Source organism: Phyllobates terribilis, unplaced genomic scaffold (assembly GCF_046119375.1).
Source record: "Phyllobates terribilis strain yellow unplaced genomic scaffold, ASM4611937v1 Scaffold_9__5_contigs__length_417890890, whole genome shotgun sequence".
NCBI lineage: Eukaryota > Metazoa > Chordata > Amphibia > Anura > Dendrobatidae > Phyllobates > Phyllobates terribilis.
In genome coordinates this window covers 349874198-349896755 of record NW_027362769.1, presented here as the reverse complement: position 1 = coordinate 349896755, position 22558 = coordinate 349874198, and the positions used below count along the sequence as shown (strand labels likewise).

Here is a 22558-nt window from a genome sequence, read left to right as displayed (position 1 = left end):
GATATAGTGATATTATAATGTGTCGTGCCAAATGACAAACTCAGCTCTGCTTTGCGGATAAATTGCATTATAGGATTTCATGTATTATGTGATAAATGAGAATTGGGCGATATACAACGTAGCAAACGTTGAGCCATCAAGGGAAGGTTCTGTGAATCTTTGAATAATTATCACATCCCTATTTCAGATGGCGAAGGTGGCAAGCTGTTAGATGTGACAATTTCTGAAGAAAGAGAAACAGAAGCACGGATATCAGTACCCGGGTTATTCCTCCAAACCAAAAATCATCAGTAATGAGGAACCTTCAAGACACGAAAACGAACAAAGACACCAATAGTGCGCCCAGTCTTAACAGATTGTCCATATCATTCCGGACAATGGCCACCTACTGAGCTTCATTAGAGAATTCAACCTAGGAGATAACAAGGACAAGTGGTCAAGGAAGACTAGGTCGTTAATCTTTGGCCACATGTTCGGCTGCCTCCTGTAGAGACAACATAATCATATGCTGCTTGCTTCCCTGTATTAACCTGTCCTCCATGTTGGGATAAGTCCTGCTGCCCCTGGACATGTGGGATATTATTTTCGCTTCATTAAAATGCAATCAAGATGCTTTTGGCAACTGAATTTGCCACTAAACAATGGTCTTTCTGATTGGCAAGCGATTTCGTTCCCCGCGCCTATCATTAATTCCGTTACTGGAATGGAAGTTCCAGCAGCATCTGTCATTATAATCGTGGCCGCAATGCATCAAGTGGATGATACAGACGTCGCCTGCCCAAAACTAAACTGCAAAAATATTAAAAAAAGTCAATGAAACTAAAAAAGTCTTCACACCAGAGAGTAAAGTCCATCTGTACAGGAGGCTATTTTGGGTTCGTACGTAGTCACTTGAATTTTAATTCCTGCAAGCTAAGCATCAACAGGAAAGGAAGTGAATGGGGCTAATGGGCTATGGTGAGAATGATAAGAAGGGGTGGATGATTTTGCAGGGGGAAGTTTCCGTCAACTGCAGCGGCCACTACTGGAGAGATGGAATATTACATGTGGTCATTCAAATGGTAAGACATGGACGGTACTTTTAGTTCATAGAGCAATGTCCTGAAAGAGGTTGTTGAGATGAGATATCCACTTAATGTGTTTGCAATTAAAAAAAAAGCCCAAGCTCAATGAGGCTGTTAGTCTAAAAGTAGAGGAAGAACTTTTCCTATGCTGTACAATATACTGCCATGTTCTCCACCTTCATGTAGTCGGGGATTCCCTATAGTTCAGAGGGAATTCCACGGTGATCTTACATCTGACATCACAGATGATTCCATGTCATCGGCCTTCAGAGCTGTAAGCACAATGCACTACATATATATATTTATATATATATATATATATATATATATGTATATATATATATATATATATATATATACACTGCATAGTACCTTACACTATATCCTTGATGATCCAAATCAGAACATCCAAGCAATACCCTGACTTCTATGCACAACATAGCAACAGTCTGGGACTGATTTACATATGTAGCAGAGTTGATGTGGTCATTTTAATCGCATTTTTGTACCCTTTCTTGTGTCTCTTGGAAGGTTTGCATGAAGTCCTATATAAAACCACACATAAGCACATTGTAACTTCATGACGCCAAAGGACATAACTCAAATCTGCAATGCTATTAAACATTATTACAAAATGATATTCACCATATAATGATATCGAATTGCACAATAGTGGTTCCGAACATGTGGCTGTTGCAGATTTACAACTCCCAACATTGCTCTGTCCGCCAGCATTTATCAGGGTGTGTTGGGAGTTTTGATTTGGCAGCAGCTGATGAGCCACAGGTTGGAGAACACTAGATCATCAAAAAATAGCATTTCTCAATTTCACAAATGGCTGGTGGCAGTATTACGCCTATGCTGGTACTTATGACTTCTAGTACTGTGACACTACCGTGACCCCACTACTCATCTAACCGTTAATGAGTAAATACAATGCACCTTGTCCATAAAATCTGTTAAAGTGACACTGCCTTCAATTTGCAGAAGTATGGTCCCTTCGTTACTATGCTTTATTGGCCATATTTGTAAAAGCAAAAATGCCATGCTCCATTTAATTTATTAAAGTGACACGCTGGGGTCCACAGGGTATACTTATTAAAGTGACAGAACAGGCTGCTGTATGTACGCAGAATAACATCCATAAACCAATCCCAATGTGATATCCATAGCGGACTTATCACCACTAGTAAAAACAGATACATTGTAACTGAGACATAAACCAAAGGGAAACATTGACTATAAATCAAATGCAATAGATACTTGTATAAGAAACATTATGTATATAGAGAGTAATAGCTTCATCTTTACTTCATCTTCATCTCCTGATCATTATACGTTCCCAGCACAATAATATGTATAAAAGGCAATAAACAATAAACGGAATGTACATAAAACAAGCCCAATGTTCATCACTGGGAAATTCTATGTAAATATTTACACTTACAACTTCTTGTATCATCTGTAGTGTTGTACAAAGTAGTGCAACCTGTAACAGCGACCATATAGCACTCCTTTGCCATATGTTGGTCAGCAGTGATATTTACCAAAAGTATACGTCCAAATGTAGCAGAGCTGGATGTCATTTAACCCCTGCAGTCTTGTGGAAAGGCAAGAAAAAGCATTGGGATTTCACATCCAGTTGTGCTCGTGACGAAAGCTCCGCTACATATGCACATAATACATTGGCATACACTATCAGATAATACTAATATTTTGCAGATGCAATAGTAATGGCACAGGTTATGTAACTGCAAATTCTCCAAAGTTACCCAAAACCATATACTCCATATCCCAACTTCCATACCCATGACCATATACTCCATATCCCTACTTCCATACCCATAACCATATACTCCATATCCCTACTTCCATACCCATAACCATATACTCCATATTTCTACTTCCACACCCATAACCATATACTCCATATCTCTACCTCCATACCAATGGCTATATACTCCATATCTCTACTTCCATACCAATGGCCATATACTCCATATCTCTACTTCCATACCAATGGCCATATACCCCATATCTCTACTTCCATACCAATGGCCATATACTCCATATCTCTACTTCCATACCAATGGCCATATACTCCATATCTCTACTTCCATACCAATGGCCATATACCCCATATCCCTACTTCCATACCCATGACCATATACTCCATATTCCTACCTCCATACCCATAACCATATACTCCATATCCCTACTTCCATACCTATAACCATATACTCCATATCTCTACTTCCATACCAATGGCCATATACTCCATATCTCTACTTCCATACCAATGGCCATATACTCCATATCTCTACTTCCATACCAATGGCCATATACTCCATATCTCTACTTCCATACCAATGGCCATATACTCCATATCTCTACTTCCATACCCATGACCATATACTCCATATCCCTACTTCCATACCCATGACCATATACTCCATATCTCTACTTCCATACCAATGGCCATATACTCCATATCTCTACTTCCATACCAATGGCCATATACTCCATATCTCTACTTCCATACCCATAGCCATATACTCCATATCCCTACTTCCATACCTATAACCATATACTCCATATCTCTACTTCCATACCAATGGCCATATACTCCATATCTCTACTTCCATACCAATGGCCATATACTCCATATCTCTACTTCCATACCAATGGCCATATACTCCATATCTCTACTTCCATACCAATGGCCATATACTCCATATCTCTACTTCCACACCCATGACCTTATACTCCATATCCCTACTTCCATACCCATGACCATATACTCCATATCCCTATTTCCATACCCATGAACATATACTCCATATCCCTACTTCCATACTCCATATCCCTACTTCCACACCCATGACCTTATACTCCATATCCCTACTTCCATACCCATGACCATATACTCCATATCCCTATTTCCATACCCATGAACATATACTCCATATCCCTACTTCCATACTCCATATCCCTACTTCCACACCCATGACCTTATACTCCATATCCCTACTTCCATACCCATGACCATATACTCCATATCCCTATTTCCATACCCATGACCATATACTCAATATCCCTATTTCCATACCCATGACCATATACTCCATATCCTTACTTCCATACCCATGACCATATACTCCATATCCCTACTTCCATACCCATGACCATATACTCCATATCCCTATTTCCATACCCATGAACATATACTCCATATCCCTACTTCCATACTCCATATCCCTACTTCCACACCCATGACCTTATACTCCATATCCCTACTTCCATACCCATGACCATATACTCCATATCCCTATTTCCATACCCATGACCATATACTCAATATCCCTATTTCCATACCCATGACCATATACTCCATATCCCTATTTCCATACCCATGACCATATACTCCATATCCTTACTTCCATACCCATGACCATATGCGCATGCAACACGTCCCGTTAATACATTAACCTAACGGGATGCAGTACATTTCTAGAAGAAGTTAATCCAAATTGGTTATCTTTATTTCCAAAGTCAGTTGAATAAAGATGAGGCACAAAAAAAAAAGCTTAGTATTCAAGATCAGCAGGCGGCGGATTTCCATTCTCCAGAGGATCCTTTGCAATCAAGGCCATTACTCATTTTCGACAAGTTTTAAACTGATCAGCAAACAGCTTAATCTGTGCAAAAAAACAAAAAAAAAACTAAAGATTGGCTAGACCAGTTCACTGGCAAAGTGTACAAATCCAGCTCTGCAGAACAATGTATATATATGCTACAGCCTAAAGGCATCTAAGATCTCTCTGTCTCACATCAGACAATGAAAATGCGTAGATTCTAAATTGCAACAGTTGTATTAACCCTCCTAGTGGCTAAATATCAGAAAGCTGCTGCTATATATAGAAAACTAGCAAAAATGCACTAAGACAGATCACAGACAGTGCATTTAAAAGCATTACAGACAATGCATTGCATTAAATATCCAGGCTGGCTTTGCTTCCTGGTATCTGAATGGGGATCTATACATCATACATACATAGAAGGGAATAAGTACCTGGTTGGGATCCAGAGGGCTCTGCTGGATGAGGAAGCTCCTGGCTGCATTTCAGGGGAGAAGTGCTGGACAGCTCCAGTGATGCTCTGATGCAGGACTCCTATGGGTGCAGGGAGCTGTCCGCCTCTGCTGGTGCTGAATCCTCCACCTCTGCCACCATTCAGGACATCACCACCTCCAGAAAGTCAGGAGGAACCACCAAAATCACACAACTGGCCATGGATCCCACTTGGAAATAAAAGAACAAAAAACAGGAGATACACTAAGTATATAAGTCTCACTCGACAATACAAGCAATGTGCTTCTCTCTGCTTGCTGTCAGTCTGCAAAGATAGATGGACATGGGGAAGGGGGGTAAATTATGGAGATCTGTAAAGTTTTACAAGGCTGCCTATCAATCTATTTTATTAGACTAGACCCCGGCCATTTATTAATAAAGGAGAGTAAGGAAAAAGGTCCTAGCTGCTAGGCAGTGAGAAAAAAAAACCTTATATTAACCCCTTGCAATGTAAGATACAAGGAGAGAGAAGAGCTGCACAGTCCAACCTTGTGGTCAAAAACAAATCTAGTATTATATTAACCCATTGCAATGTGAAAGTTGGGACAAGTGCTACATAGTCCTAGTTTTTGGCTAGAAGTAAATCCTATATTAACCCCTTGCAATGTGAGAGGGTGAAGAACAAGGGGGGAGAAGTGCTGCACAGTCCTAGCTGCTGGCCAGAGAGAAAAACTTATATTAACCCCTTGCAATATAAGATAAAAGGAGGGAGAAGTGCTGCACAATCAAACCTTCTGGTCAGAAGCAAATCAGGTATTAACCCCTTTCAATATGAGAGGGGAAGGAATAAGGTAGGAGAAGTGCTGCATATAACATAAAGGAAGGACAAGGCATATGTTCTGGCCAGAAGCAAATCCTGTATTAACCCCTTGCAATGTGAGAGGGCGAGGAACAAGGTGGGTGAAGTGCTGCACACTCCTGGTTTCTGGCCAGAAAAAAAAAACTATATTAACCCCTTGCCTTGCAATGTAAGATATGAGGAAGAAGTGACGCCCTGTCCTAGTATTTGGCCAGAAACAAATCTTATATTAACCTCTTGCAATGTGAGAAGGGAAGGAATAAGGTAGAAGTGCTGCACTGTCCTGGCTTTCTGGCCAGAAGCAAATCCTATATTAACCCCTGGAGAGGAGAAAGGATAAGCAATAAGGATGGAGAAGTTTTGCACAGTCCTAGCTTGAAGCCAGATTATTTTTTACATATATTAACCCATTGCAATGTGAGAGGGGAAGGAAGAAGGTTGGAGAAGTGCTGCACAGTCCTAGGTTCTGGTCAGAAGCAAATCTTATATTAACCCCTTGCAATGTGAGAGGGGAAGGAACAAGGTGGGAGAAGTGCTGCACAGTCCTAGTTTTTGGCCAGATGCAAATCTTGCATTAACCTCTTGCAGTGTGAATTCCACCACTGCACATTCCCCTGCCTGCCCTGGAGCAGGAGCTGACACAGTTCCCCCCTCATCTGTGATTATGGCATTACACAACTCACCAATCCTTGGGCAAACGATCCAGGAGTTGGGGCAGGATTCAGAATGGAAGTCTACAGATCTGTCATGTCCCCCCATCTCCCCAGCTTCCCCTCTCAGCCTGCCTGTCTCCTATCACATCTGGAGACACAAATGTGGCTGGAAATTAACCTCCTCGTCGCCACTCTCCATGCAGAGCTGTCACTGGATGTGTCCTGATCACATCTGTTCTTGCATTTAGCAAGGCAATGGCAGGAGAAGAGTGATCCATTCCATGATCTGACTGCCTGGATCTGTTGCAGACTGCGGCAGGGAAGCCGGGAGCAGGGTCGGGGCTCACTGCCTGCAGGAGCTGGAGATGCCACTTACCTGCTTGAGACATGCAAGCATCTCCTAGGAGCTTCTCTGGAAGGTGCTCAGGTCTCCTTAGGACACCGGTTCCCTGTGAATTCCACAACAGCCTCCTGATGCTTCCTCCTAGACAGATCCAAGGGCTGGACTCGGCCTGAGAACAGAGCTGCAGCTCCTCACTGCGTCAAGTGAAAGACCTCAAAGATTCATTGAATGCCAGGTGATTAATTCACAGCAAGTCCTGACTGAGAGCTGCCGGCTCCTCTGCTCCATGGGCTCCAGCAGGATGCGTGCAGCTCTGGAGGATCGTGTGCAGCTCTGGAGGATCGTGTGCACTGGCAGTTCTGGGGTAGTAGCACATTCTTTGTGAGAGTGGATGCTATGCTTTATTGTAGGGAGTCCTGGAGGAAGAGGGGAGGGATGTGCAAGTTAAACACAAACAGCATGTTGATCCAATGGTGTGGAATGGGAAGTTAAAGCAGAAGGCTGCTAATCAGAGACAGAACAAATAGATCTGCAGTGAGAGGACTGTCCCCCACCCCTGTCCTGTCCTCTCTGCTGCTACTGAATGAGCCTCTGCCTCCTCATGTCTGTGATCAGCTGCAGACCATCCCCACCGCTGCTGCCCCTCTGTCATGTATGTGAGGGATGTCTGCCTTAGTTCTGCACATTAACTTTCACCTTCTTATTGCTTGCTGGAAACTGTCACAATGTCACTCAGACTCCTCCGCATTTATCCTTCTAGACTTTAACTATTCCCTGCCAAGGTCTGCTCTTTTTCACTCTTCATATTTACTATCCACTGACCATCCAGACCCAGCACTCCTATCCTGCTTCTCTTCCCATCCTCTATAGAGCAGTGTTCTCCATTGATTCCCCAATGTCTAGTGATTTCCTGCTCTTTTCGTCTTTCTTTCCCCTTCTCTGTCCTCTTTTCTCTCTTCTTTTGACACTCTTTCCACTCCTCCTTACCACCTCTCTCCAATGTTCCATACCTCCTTTATCTCCTCTTTTTTCTTCCCTTCCTTACCACCTTCCATCTTTCTTTTTTATTTCCATTTCTTCCATCCCATCTTTGTTATTTCTACCTTTCGCCTGTCTTTCTCATTCTTTCACAGACTATGTCTTCTTTTCTGTCTCTGGTTCCTATTCTCCATCTTTCCTCTTTTCTTTCTCCTCTTTCTCTGTTTCCTGATTCTTGCACTTTGTCTCCATCTTTTTCAGTTCTCCATGATCTTTTCACTTCTTCATGCTTCCAGCTTTGCTTCCTAATAGCCCCATACATTTCTATGCAGTTTTTCCCTCTTTCTTTTTCTTTTCTTGTCATCACATTCTGTTTTCAATCCCCACTATTATTACTCTGAATTTACACAGCCTGATTTGCTTTATTTCACACTTACACTCTCTTCATCTCTTCTTTAGTCTGTCTCTCTGTTCCTGTCTATTAAGTTCTCTTTCTTCATTCTCTCTGTTCTTCCTTTTCTTTCTCACAATCTTTATACTTCTGAATTTCCATTTCTATTTTTTTTGCATACTCTTCTGCTTTTTATATTCCCTGCACCTTCTTATTCTACCTTATCTTACTACATTCTTCTACACTCTTGCTTCACCCTCTTTCAGCAGACACTCTTCTTTTCATCCTCGTTATTGCAGTATACACTCTATATTCTCTATATCAATACATTTTCTCCAGTCTTTTTCTCCAGACCTTTCCACTAATTACTTCACACTTATGATGGTCTCTTACCTCATTTATACTTGCTCAGTGTTTCATTCCATAGCAGTTGGTTGCCAACATGTTGTATATATATATATATATATATATATATGTATTAATTTATAAAAATAATATTTTTTAATACAACATTTGCCACAATGGGCTTATAAACAATCAACTTTTGTACACTATTGCTGTACTGCCTACAGATCTTCATATATATATATATATATATATATATATATATACATACACATGCAAAAACAAACATGTTCCACCAGTTTCACTGGGGAGATGAAGACGTATGAAAGATATAGTTATGCCATCCCCTTGCTTGCTCTTTATTTTGAGCATTTATCCCCAAACCCCATATAGTCACCATTGCCTTACTTTTTTTCTCTTAATCTCCCCATTATTTCTCTTTCATCATCTTCACTTGTTCTATGGTGCCCCTATAATGGCACTACTCCCCCCACTATCCTCCTTGTCCACACCTCCCCACCCTCTGCTCCACCTGTCTCCATCATTCTCATTTTTTTGCCCAGCCTCTTTCTATTACTAAATAATTCTATCTGAGAAATAACACTTCCAAGGTTTTTACTTTCAGCGGTTGTAAAGTTTATATCAAATCTATATCGTAATAAAGTTCACATATAAAGCAGCACTTTAGATATAAAAATAAGATTTTTCATTCCATCATAAATTGGTGGCATAAATGGACCATTAACTTATTTTACCTGAAACATCTAGATATATAGAATTATATTATCAGATGTATTTCCCAGTAATAAAAACCCAGTTTCCCGCCAATCATATAATAACTGTATTCTGATGTTTTAAAATCAGTCTTCTCCAATATGAGGCTGTTGCAAGACTACAACTCCCAGCATGCTGCATCCTGAAACTTGCAGCAATTTCTACAAAGATAACAGCCCAGCTCATTAATACTCAATAATACCAAAAAAAAATAATTATTTGCAGATTTATAAATGTCAGGGTTTGATTTTTCTGATACAGAGCTCCAAATCCACTGCATAAACTTAAAGTTTAAAGGGGTTGTCTAGTACTTTAATATTGATGGTCTATCCTTAGGATACCAAATCGGTGGGGGTGCAACACTCAGCACCCCCACCGATCAGCTGTTCCTGGCTGGATATGCTTAGTTACAGAGTGGAAAAGCACAGCGCCATCAACTGCATTGTGGCCAAAGCAGGAAACTACAGGTCCACCCAATATTTATTCTAATAGGGGTGGATGTAAAGTACAGGATGCAGCCACTTAGAAGTTGATGGAACTGTGCTGTGCAGCTCTTCAACATCTGGTCGCCATCACGGCCATCATGGGGAACAGCTGATGGGCAGGGGTGCTGTACCCATCAATATGGTATTGTTGACCTATCCTATGGATAGGTCATCAATATTAAAGTACCGGTCAACCACTTTAATGACAAACTTCTGGCTACTTAGTAGTCACCACTAGAGGGAGCTCTTTGCATACACATATTACTGGTGAGCTCCTTCTAGTGGTGACTGCAGGTAGAGCGTATTTTATCTTATAGCTATGTCTTTGCAGGGGATTTGGAGCTCTGTATCCGAAAAATGGAGTTCTAATTGATATTAAAATAACACTGTACGACGGACTTAAGACAACATAATGGTATAAGGTGGAGATGAAGCTGCTTGCTAATACAACAATACGTTACTCAGGCTAAGGATGAAACATAATTAAAGCTGGTCACGTGTACAGGACCCAGCTTAAGAGGATGCTAATTAATTTTAGTGGGAAATGGAATTAGTTCAAGCGAGATGAAACGGTTAATCAATGAACTCATCTGAAAAACAGTAGGAGCATTCATGTGGAGGCAACAGTAGGGAACAGAGAGAGCGGGGTCCTCCCCAACCCAGAGCCACAAAGGGTCCCTGTCTGCCGGGATCTTCCTCACACTGCAGGACTGTTCTTCTGGGGCCGCAGCAGATTTGCAGTCAAGGTAAATGGGGCCAATAAAGTTCCCAGGGCCGATATAGCCATGAATCAGTTAGTGCTTAAGAGCCATTCAGCCCTTCTCTTCATTAATGACCATACAGTCATGTTAACCCATTATCAGCCAGGTAGACTCCATGCCCCAGAACAGTACTGCTAGCCCTATGGAAGAAATCACAAGCTGCGCCCATGTTTAGCAGCGGCCTATTGATTTGGGTTTATTTTTAAATGAACATGTCCGTGTATCAGAGCTGAGCTTGTCATTTAGCACGATGTGATATGTCCCATGTTTGGTTGGTATTGCTTCATCATTTCGTAGTTAATTCCGTTTTGCTTTTTCATTTAGTGAAATAGTAAAATAGTGAATCATTAATGATAAGTGCAGATATAGCAGAGTCAGTGGAGGTTTACTGGAGATGAGGGAATATTTTGGAAGAGCTGATTTTGATATCGCAATGTATCATCTATCTATCTATCTATCTATCTATCTTTTCAAAGAAGCTTTATTGACATGTGTGGCTATGGCATACACTCATCTATCTACCATCTATCTAACATATATCTCTATATCTATATATATCTCTATCTATCTATCTATCTATCTATCTATCATCTATCTATCTATCATCTATTATCTATCTATCATCTATCTATCTATCTATTATCTATCATCTATTATCTATCTATCTATCTATCTATTATCTATCATTATCTATCTACCTATCTATCATCTATCTATCATCTATTATCTATCTACCTATCTATTATCTATCTATATCTATCTATCTATCTATCTATCTACCTATCATCTACCTATCATCGATTATCTATCTATCTATCTATCATCTATCTATCTATCTATTATCTATCTATCTATCCATATCTATCTATCTATCTATCTATCTATCTATCTATCTATCTATCATCTATTATCTATCTATCATCTATCTATCTATCATCTATCTATCTATCTATCCATATCTATCTATCTATCATCTATTATCTATCTATCATCTATCTATCTATCATCTATCTATCTATCTATCTATCTATCTATCTATCTATCATCTATCTATCTATCATCTATTATCTATCTATCATCTATCTATCTATTATCTATCATCTATTATCTATCTATCTATCTATCTATCTATCTATCTATCTATTATCTATCATTATCTATCTACCTATCTATCATCTATCTATCATCTATTATCTATCTACCTATCTATTATCTATCTATATCTATCTATCTATCTATCTATCTATCTACCTATCATCTACCTATCATCGATTATCTATCTATCTATCTATCTATCATCTATCTATCTATCTATTATCTATCTATCTATCCATATCTATCTATCTATCTATCTATCTATCATCTATTATCTATCTATCATCTATCTATCTATCATCTATCTATCTATCTATCCATATCTATCTATCTATCATCTATTATCTATCTATCATCTATCTATCTATCTATCTATCCATATCTATCTATCTATCTATCATCTATTATCTATCTATCATCTATCTATATTATCTATCATCTATCTGTCTATCATCTATCTATTATCTATCTATCTATCTATCTATTATCTATCTATCATCTATATATTATCTATCTATCATCTATATATTATCTATCTATCATCTATCTATTATCTATGTGCAGTGTTCGTCCTCTCTAGGAAAAAGCCAGCATTACATTTCCCAATCATTTTTTACGAATGGAAATATCAATGATATACAATCCACTGTACCCTGCTTTAATAGTGTGTGCTTTAAAACAGTATCATAAAGGCATGGATATAGTGTATTTCTAATAAAATGTGGAATTTCTTCCCTTGTATTAATTGCTGGTCCCCGTCCTGTGATGATTTCCCTTCGCTTTCTCGCTCGTGAGGTTCCAGCATATTAATAACAGCCTATTATTTACACAAGAGCTCCAAAGACAGAAGTAATAAAAGAAGACATTGTAACACCGTCTTATTATACACTGAGCAAACATTTAATATGGTGTGCAATGTCCAGCACATTAAACTGTAACAGCTGCAACTATGGTCTAAGGCAACATGGCCAAAGCAAAGTGGCATTAAAGGTGATTTATTGAAAGCCTCGGACTCGTTGACACATCTGTCACCGAATGAAAGGAGAGGAGGCGGATTATATTACCTTCTGCTCTTCTTGTATTTGTGGAAAGAGGCAATCCAGTTTAAGCTAAAAGAAGGAAAGCACACAGAGAAATGTAAGATCGGACAGGTAAGTGTTAAAAATGAAGAAATAAAGAAGGCAGTGGTTTACTATTGAAGCTTATCATTCAGGAGGTCTTCAAGGGAAAGTCCATAGATAACAGTGACATCGTACTAATCACTTTCCTCCCATAGTCCTATACTTTAGAGAGCTTGCCTTTATTGGAATGACATAAAACAGTGTTCATCCTGTGACTCCTGGTTCACCAGTATAAAGCCAAAATCACACGTGCAGTTTTTGGTACAGTTTTTTTAGCCAGGAGTAGATCTGAAAGAAGGGAGAGTCTAAAGAAAGAACCCACACTCATCTCTTTATTACCCATGCAAATATTTGATGTGGCACACAATACACATACACCCAACGTTTAACTAAATCCCTCCCTATAAAATGTATCATTCATTACATATATACCTCTGTATTGCACACATATATAAGACTTACACCATGCACATCCTTAGTCCCGTTATACTACACATATACATAGTACTGCTATTCGATATACATTTACATATATTACTTACACATATATACATCCAATAGATGGCACTGGAGTTCCTTTTCTCTTCCTCTTTTATGAGGATATTTGCATATTTAAATTCCCAGAGGAGGATTGCATGGCCTATAAGTCTCCTTACGCTGGCTTGGGACTCTCCACAAGTAGAAACTTTACCCTTTACACTACCTGTCAGAGGCCTTCCACCCAGCTAAATCTGACCTCCTGCTTTGCACTGATGAGGGGCAAATACCTTGAAACAACTAACTGCAAAAAGATTGTCTGATCTGGCTTCTTATCCTACATGCAGTGGCATGTAAAAGTTTGGGCACCCCTGGTAAAAATTACTGTTAGGCTTTGTGCCCACGATGCGTTTTTTAAGCGTTTCCGCAACGGCAATTCCGCTGCAGAAACGCTTAAAAAACGCATGGTAGAAGGTCTGCCATGTTCCCCAATGATAATCCGCATGTGCTGTGCACATGCTGCGGAAATTTCCGCTGCGGGTTATCATTGCGGAAAAAAAACGCAGCACTACCAATTATTTTGCGGAAGAGCTGTGTTTTCGCCGCCATTGACTTGCATTGAAGCGCAGGGAATCCGCATCACTGCATCTGCACATGCAGAATCCAAGCATTTCAATGTGCGGATGGTACCCGGGTGTGGAGGACCGGAGACTCTCCTCCGTACCTGGGTACCATAGAACCTGTAAAAAAAAGAATAAAATAAAAAATAAATATTATACTCACCTTCTGATGGCCCGCGGTGCGCTTGTCTTGGCTTGCCGGGAGATTGCGGTGGACTGAAGGACATGCGCTGACGTCAGTTAGTCATGTGACGGGTCACGCGACCGCTGATGTCGGCAGGTCCTTCAGTGTACCGCGAGCTGCCGGCAAGCCAGGACAAGGACACCGGGGGCCATCAGAAGGTAAGTATATATTTATTTTTTTATTTTTTAACATTCTTTACGGTCACACTATATAAATCCATGCCGTTTGCATGGATTTATATAGTGTGACCAAGTTGTCAAGCACTTTCCAAGTGATGCTAAAATCGCTTGTCAACCCGCATGCGGAAATGTATGGGACGAACGCTTCACATCCGCATGTCCCTGGCAGGAAAACGCATGTACAATCCGCATGTGCAATCCGCATGTACAATCCGCATGCGTTTTTTTTGCCAGGGAGATGCAGAAACGCTCAGGAAAAATCTGGAGCATTTCTGCATCGTGGGCACATAGCCTTATTGTGAACAGTGAAGCAAGTTGAAGATGAAATGATCTCTAAAAGGTCTAAATTTAAAGATGACATATTTACTGTGTTGAGACAGGCTCATTCAAATAGAAATTTGGAGGAGGGTGAAATATGCAGGTGTCTGGAGATTTTTCTTTCATACTCCCTCTCCAGTCAGTGTTTGCTTAATTTACATCAACTGGAACTACTCACCTGTTGTTGTAACATGATACAGGCAGGGCGCTCTATCAGGATGAAGGACTTTTCGTACTTATATACATATTACACACTTTTGTACATACATACACATTACACACATTACACACTTTCGTACATACAGTTTATACATATTACACACTTTTGTACATATATACACATTACACTTTCATACATCACACATTACACACTTTCGTATATACATACATATTACACACTTTCATACATGCACATTACACACTTTCGTACATACACATTACATACTTTCATACATACATACACATTACACACTTTCGCACATACATATGTGGCACCCCAGGTCTGGTCGCCACAGTGTCAGCAATGTCATGTCTGAGAGCAGGTGGGAGGTTCCCTGGTTGGGGACAATTAGCATGCAGCACCTCCTGCCCCAGTCCAGGGAGGGGAGAAATCTGCCCTTTATAAACTGGATCTGGGGCGGGGTTAGGGAGACAAGTTCCAGACAAGTTCCAGACAAGTTCCAGACAAGTTCCAGAGAGGTTCCAGTGAAGTTGCAGATAGGGACAGGTCAGCAGCAGGCTGAGGAGTCCCTGTAGGCAGAGGAGGAACACAAGGCCAGGAGGGGAGCCAGCAGAGCTCATCCTGGTTAGAGACTTACAAAGCCGGACACTGGAGTCCGAGGGTCTGAGGGTTATAAGCCCAGCAGCAGAAAATCACCATGCAGGGGACTTCAAGTCCTCTGGCCCAAGGAAGCCCGGAGGCTCAGCCACACGAGAGGGACCACTACTGCCCAGGAGGAGTGAGAAGTACGGAAGGCCCGAGTCGCCAGTCATACGGGCGAGAACAACACGGTACACTCAGAGACGTGGGCTACCACCACACTACAGTAGGATAGCCAAGAAAGAGTGAAGTCAGCACGGTAGGCCTACAAACTCCCCCTGACCAGCGGGATTTCCCAGTTGCTCTCAGACTGACCAGGCCTCCATTGTTAACCTTTATTCCGGACGGGTCCCTTAATACCACCAACAGTAAAGACCCTGAATTGCATGACAGACTCCGTGTGGTTACTGCTGCTCCCGCGCACCATCACCATCAACATCCCTATTTACTGCCCTGAGGCTATACTACTCCCGTGGGGAGTTATACTACCCTCAGCTGCACCCACAACACCAGCCTCAGCGGTCTGCCGTGCAGCAGCCGTTTCCCGCCATCCGCAGCCGTTTCCCGCCTTACGCACGGACGCTGCGCAAGGTCCTGAAAGGAGCCGAGCGGACGCTGACGTCACCAGGACGCGACGCAAGGTCCTCAACCCCGATGGTCACCTGCGGAGCCGCGGCCTACAGAAGAAAAGCAACGGAAGGTAGGCCACGGTTGACTAGGGGGGAAGAAGATGTTGGAAGCGGAGGGAACTGCCACCGCCAGCGCGGCCGCTGCCGCAGTAATGCCGTTCACGATGCCTTATATCCCCGGAGCGGCATGGTTACCCCAGTACTCAGGGGAGTCACATACCCTGAGCGACTTTAAAGAGAGACTGTATAGCCTATTCAAAGTATACCCCCTGACGGAGGAACAAAAAGTGAGCATCCTGATAGGCCAGTTAACCGGCGCGGCCTAACGAGAAGTAAAGTCCTGGTCAGTCAGGGACAAGGGGACCGTGAAGGAGGTTTTAGCCCGTCTAAAGGACACTTTTGATACCCACACCTCAGCAGAGATCAAAATGAGATTTTATGGGTGCAAGCAGCGGGCCCAAGACAGTATAAGAGACTATGCTTTGAATTTGCAGGAGGCCCTGAGAGCTATTAAGCAGGCAGACCCTGACAGTGTGCGGAATGCAGATAAACTGCTGACTGAACAATTCATTGAGGGTCTGCTGTCCAGCGCCCACCGAACCCAGTTACACCTAATGGCCCTGCAGAACCCTGAGTTAGACTTTGCACAGTTTAAGGACAGAGCCATCCAGGTACTCCGAGAACCCTCACCCGGTGGCGTTGCGGCCTCCAGGTGCCCTTCTATCACTTATTACCAGGAGGCGGCGCCCCAGTCTATAGAACCTGCAGGAGCCAATGCACAGACTACGAATAGTACCCTGTCTACAGACCTGCACCATCAGGTCCAAGAACTGACCAAAAGCGTTGCCGCACTAACCAGGACTGTGCAGTCGTTACAGGTATCCTCTCCTGGAAAGATCCAGCTGGCTACCAGTCCGGAGGATGTCCCATGGCGCCGACAGAAGAGGATCCCACCATCCAGAGGGAAGCCAACGGACCGCTACGACCAGGATGGACAACCCATCTGCCGCCGCTGCAGCCAGCCAGGACATATTGCGAGGTACTGTAATTTAAACGAGCCCAACCTGGGGCAGAGGGCCAACCCCCAGGCGTAAGATCATCAGGCCCGTCAAACTGGCATGACAAGTATGTGGGGGGACGACCGGTCTTGCCTGTGGAACTGGATGGCATTCCCATGAGTGCACTGTTGGACATCAGGTCACAGGTAACCACCATCCCCTATGTACTTTTCAAGCGGTACTGGAATGACACGGATATTACCCGCTACCCAGATAATGACTTGAGCATCATCGCCAGCAATGGTCAGCCCATGCCGCAGGTGGGGTTCAAGGAGGTGACCATCAAAATTGGTAAAGTTGAACTGCTGGCACAAGGACTGATCATTGTGGACATTGACCGTCGTGAAAGTCACCCTAAAATAACCTTGGGTACTAACGTTATGGAAAATTGTCTTTCAGAGATAATTGTTATATTACAGCAGGTTGCAATGACTGCCAGCTCCAGCCAGCAGCGTGTCTTACAAAAGGAGATCAGAGCCCTGATGAAGCGGCAACAGGTAGAACTGTCTGGTGGTGAGATTGGTAGCGTTAGGATGAGTGACCCGTTCCCTATCGCCATGCCCCCAAAAAGTGAAATGATGATCTGGTGCCGGACTGCAATCGGGTTAAGAGGTAGAGACTACCAAGCTATGGTGGAACCCGTTTACTCAGAAAGTAGGCCCACCATTTTGACAGCACGGGGGGTGGTTGATGTCCGCCATGGGAGGGTACCCGTCCGCACCGCATCCTAAATATTGGGGAAAGAGAAGTACACTTGCCCCGGTATGCCACTCTAGCCAAATTGTTCACCATTAACCAAAACTCTGTAAAAGCCGTGGAACCCTTGCCTCCATCTTCCCCAGAGGAAGGTACCAGCTCCAAAAAACAAATGGAGGACTGGTGCCAGAAGCTGCACGTGGGCACTGACTCCACTCCCCCACACCAGAAACAGGGAGTTTACCGGGTGGTTCAGGAGTACGAAAGAGTCTTTAGCAAACACCCTCTAGACTTTGGGCAAGTAAAGGGGGTAGAACACCAAATCCCCACAGGAGACCATCCACCTATAAAAGAGAGATACCGGCCTGTACCCCCTGCACACTATCAGAATGCCAAGGGTATGTTACGAGAAATGAAGGAGGCTGGGGTGATCAGAGATAGCTGAAGCCCCTGGGCAGCTCCTCTAGTTCTTGTAAAAAAGAAGGATGGCACGATGAGGATGTGTGTAGATTATAGAAAGGTCAACAGAATAACACACAAAGATGCGTACCCGTTACCTAGGATAGAGGAGTCTTTGGCTGCATTAAAATCTGCTAACTTCTTCTCTACTTTGGATCTCACTAGCGGGTACTGGCAGGTTCCTGTAGCAGAGTCAGACAAGGAGAAGACCGCCTTCACCACCCCGATGGGTCTCAGTGAATTCAACTGTATGCCGTTCGGACTCTGCAACGCACCAGGGACCTTCCAGAGGCTGATGGAGTGCTGTCTGGGGCACAGGAATTTCGAGACGGTCCTACTCTACCTGGACGATGTCATCGTGTATTCCAAGACCTATGAGGACCATCTAAAGCACCTGGCAGAGGTGTTCGATGCCCTGGCAGGCTTCGGCCTAAAGGTGAAACCCTCAAAGTGTCATCTACTGAAGCCTAAAGTACAGTACCTGGGACACGTGGTGAGTGCTGACGGAGTAGCCCCAGACCCTGACAAGATCACGGTGATTAAGGACTGGCCAAGACCCTCCAGAGGAGGAACACAAGGCCAGGAGGGGAGCCAGCAGAGCTCATCCTGGTTAGAGACTTACAAAGCCGGACACTGGAGTCCGAGGCTGTGAGGGTTATAAGCCCAGCAGCAGAAAACCACCATGCAGGGGACTTCAAGTCCTCTGGCTCAAGGAAGCCCGGAGGCTCAGCCACACGAGAGGGACCACTACTGCCCCAGAGGGGTGAGAAGTACGGAAGGCCCGAGTCACCAGTCATACGGGCGAGAACAACACGGTACACTCAGAGACGTGGGCTACCACCACACTACAGTGGGATAGCCAAGAAAGAGTGAAGTCAGCACGGTAGGCCTACAAACTCCCCCTGACCAGCGGGATTTCCCAGTTGCTCTCAGACTGACCAGGCCTCCATTGTTAACCTTTATTCCGGACGGGTCCCTTAATACCACCAACAGTAAAGACCCTGAATTGCATGACAGACTCCGTGTGGTTACTGTTGCTCCCGCGCACCATCACCACCAACATCCCTATTTACTGCCTTGAGGCTATACTCTTCCCGTGGGGAGTTATACTACTCTCAGCTGCACCCACAACACCAGCCTCAGCGGTCTGCCCTGCAGCGGCGGTTCACCCTGACCGCAATCCACGGGTGGCGTAGTCGGACATTTAATCACAAAACCTTATAAATAGACCACCATTTGGGTTGACCACCCTGAGCCACAGGACCGGGTCCCCGCCACGCAAGGACTACAACCCCCAGCATCCACAAAAGGTCCGGTTCCCGGTATCCACGCACACACACGGCCCAGGGGGCGCGTCTGATACACATTACACACTTTTGTATATACACATTACACACTTTTGTACATACATACACAATACACACTTTTGTATATACATACACATTACACACTTTCGTACATACACATTACACACTTTCGTACATACATACACAATACACACTTTCATATATATACACATTATACACTTTCGTACATACATACACATTACACACTTTTGTACATACATACACATTACACGTTTTAGTACATACATACACATTACACACACTTAAACATTACATGTGTAGTAGCAGTAGTACACAAAGTACAGGTACTTACCTGTTCTGTAGATCTGTCACAAACCAAAAAAGGAGACCCATGGTGCCTTTTGACAGACTATATTCCCACCACTCTTCCTTCATCCTGATAGAGTCCCTGCCTATTATGTTATAACAGCAGACGAGGAGCTCCAACTGGTGTAAATTAAGGAAACACTGACTGGAGAGGGAGTAGGAAGTCAAAATCTCCAGACTCCTGTATATTTCACCCTCCAAATTTCTACCTGAATGAGCCTGCCCCACCACATGATATGTGAAAAGGGTCTGATTGTAGTGGCTATATCACTCGGACCCCCAGCGATCACAAGCATGGGGGGTCTGTGTCCCCTAGCATGTGCATGGCCACTCTTTTAATGACTATGAGACTAATGTCATTCCAGACCAGGCCACCATTCAAACTCCACTTTCATTCTGCCACTTCTTGTGATAGTGAGAGTCCTAACGGTAGACTCTTTACTAATCAGACAACGATCATTCATCCTGTGGATTGGTGACAAGTTGTAATTGTTCCTCTTAACTTATTTATGTTCTCAGGATCTGGTTTGTGATTGGTTAAGTCTTTCTTGAAAAAAAAACCTCTTGAGTTGTAACGATTATAAACTCTCACCACTGTCCTCGGGAGGTCTGTGGAACATACTGCTTGTTAATGTAGGATGACACTAAGTGATACTGTATACATAATTTCTTTACTATGAGACAATTTATTTTTTTAGGAGATTTTAAGAAGAGTTGATTGCCTGACAGTAATGAGCTGTGATTATTCTGCATGATGGACCAGGAGTTACTATTTAGCGAAACTTAGAATAACTATAGATTCAGTTTGCTACACTACTACTGTAGTCCTAGTGGTGAACATTATCCCTCCAAGATTGAATTACACCACAAAATGTAGGATCTCCTATCTCCTCAACATGCCAGCAAACCCCTCAATCAGCATTCATCCACATCATAACCACGGAGTGGCCACATAGAGACGCACATAGTGTAAAGATGTCACATAATTATGTGGTTTGTATAAGGATATTTCGTGCTAAAAGAAAAGGGTAAGGAAGGACACATCTGCAAGTCTGGATGCATCTGATCAGCTGTTGATCATTTTTGCAGCATCTTCAGAAATGCGCAAGTTAAATATACACTGAATTGTTTAGATTCTGGTGCTAATTCGGGTCTGGAATTTTCTCTGTGAAGGCAGGAAATAAAGCATTGGATTTTGCTGTGGATCCATAGGTAATTCGCTAATAGAGATGAGTGGATCGACCCGCAGAGGATCGACTTCACGTCGGAATTCTTGAAACTCGCAGTTTCTATAAAATTCTAACATTTTGAGATTCAATTCGCTGTTTGCAAAAAAATATTCTTGCCCGTCAACATTTCCCACACTGCTAAAGCATCAGAAAGTGGTCTATTGTCATCTTGTGTTGCAGCCCGGACCTCCCCATAATGCCCTGCAGCTATGTCGTAATGTATGACATCTAGCGGATTATCACACCTTGTATAGTGGGGGTCGGTACCTGGGTCATCACAGATCAGCAGCTCCCAGAGGAGTACAGTTTGTACCACAGAGTTGTTTTCCAGAGTCACTGGATAAGTCTCTCTCTCCTGTAGAGTGTAAGCTCTTAAGGTCAGTGGCGTCCTCTTTCTCTCCTGTAGAGTGTAAGTTCTTATAATCAGCGGGGTCTTCTCTCTCTCTTCTCTCCTCCATGTGTATTTTCCAAGCAATTACAAGCTTTCCAGTATTGAAATTCATGCAAAATTATTCACCACAATTCGAATTTTGGGGGAAAATTCAACGGAGTCGGCAAATTCAAATTTCAAAAGATTCACTCATCTCTATTCGCTACATTATTTTAATTTCATACTTGATGATTTTTTTCTTCTTAAAGTCTATGTAGAAAAATGTCCAATTGCTGTTCATGCTTATGTCACTATTTATTACACATACACACCTAAACACCATGTTACACCTTATATCTAGATACAAATCTACATGGAACGTTGAGTATATTTGCAAATACATTACTTAATATATCTTCTTCATTCTGTTTATTATTATTATTTTTGGTCATTATATGACTTGCATCCTGCATTTTTCACCAGTTCTTCCTTCCACAGACTCTATCTAATTTTCAGTTGTCTCTGAGCTAGTGGATATAAACTAGCTTCTATGATGCCTCCCATGTACAGCACACACAGACATGAGGAAATCTCTCCTCTCCTGTCTCCTTGTAGCAAAAGTTCAGAAGCAGCAGCACTGAGCAGTATTGAGGTGAGATGAACACTTACTGTGTGTCTATGCTTCTGTCTGACTTTGCTCATCCTCCCCTCTCTGTGGACTTCAACAGGCAGCTGTAATCTGATCACTCAGTAAACTGGCAGTTTGCTCCTCTCCTCTCCATGGACTTCATCTGGCAGCTGTAATCTCATCACTCAGGAAACTGGCAGTCTGCTCCACCCCTCTCCATGGACTTCATCAGGCAGCTGTAATCTGATCACTCAGGAAACTGGCAGTCTGCCTTATTTT

At 42.8% G+C, this 22558-nt stretch overlaps 1 protein-coding gene and 1 long non-coding RNA gene across 5 annotated transcripts in view; one reads left to right on the top strand and one right to left on the bottom strand.

Moving 5' to 3' along the window:
• The window catches only part of ELFN1 (extracellular leucine rich repeat and fibronectin type III domain containing 1), a 792923-nt gene extending 784679 nt beyond the window's left edge, over positions 1–8244 (bottom strand). For 3 of the 4 annotated variants that reach the window (XM_073648125.1, XM_073648123.1, XM_073648124.1), the window contains exons 1-2: positions 7023–8244; positions 5137–5364 (exon numbers count right to left, since the gene is read on the bottom strand). The gene's annotated coding sequence lies outside the window, so the exon portion shown is untranslated. Of the gene's footprint in view, positions 1–5136; positions 5365–6676; positions 6812–7022 lie in introns of those variants that run through there. The other variant, XM_073648126.1, reaches the window with a different exon arrangement.
• Positions 8245–10320: 2076 nt separating this feature from the next.
• LOC141161000 (uncharacterized) overlaps positions 10321–22558 on the top strand; it is a 70523-nt gene continuing 58285 nt past the window's right edge. The window contains exon 1 of the long non-coding RNA XR_012250610.1: positions 10321–10708. This is a non-coding gene — a long non-coding RNA (uncharacterized lncRNA). The remainder of the gene's footprint in view (positions 10709–22558) is intronic.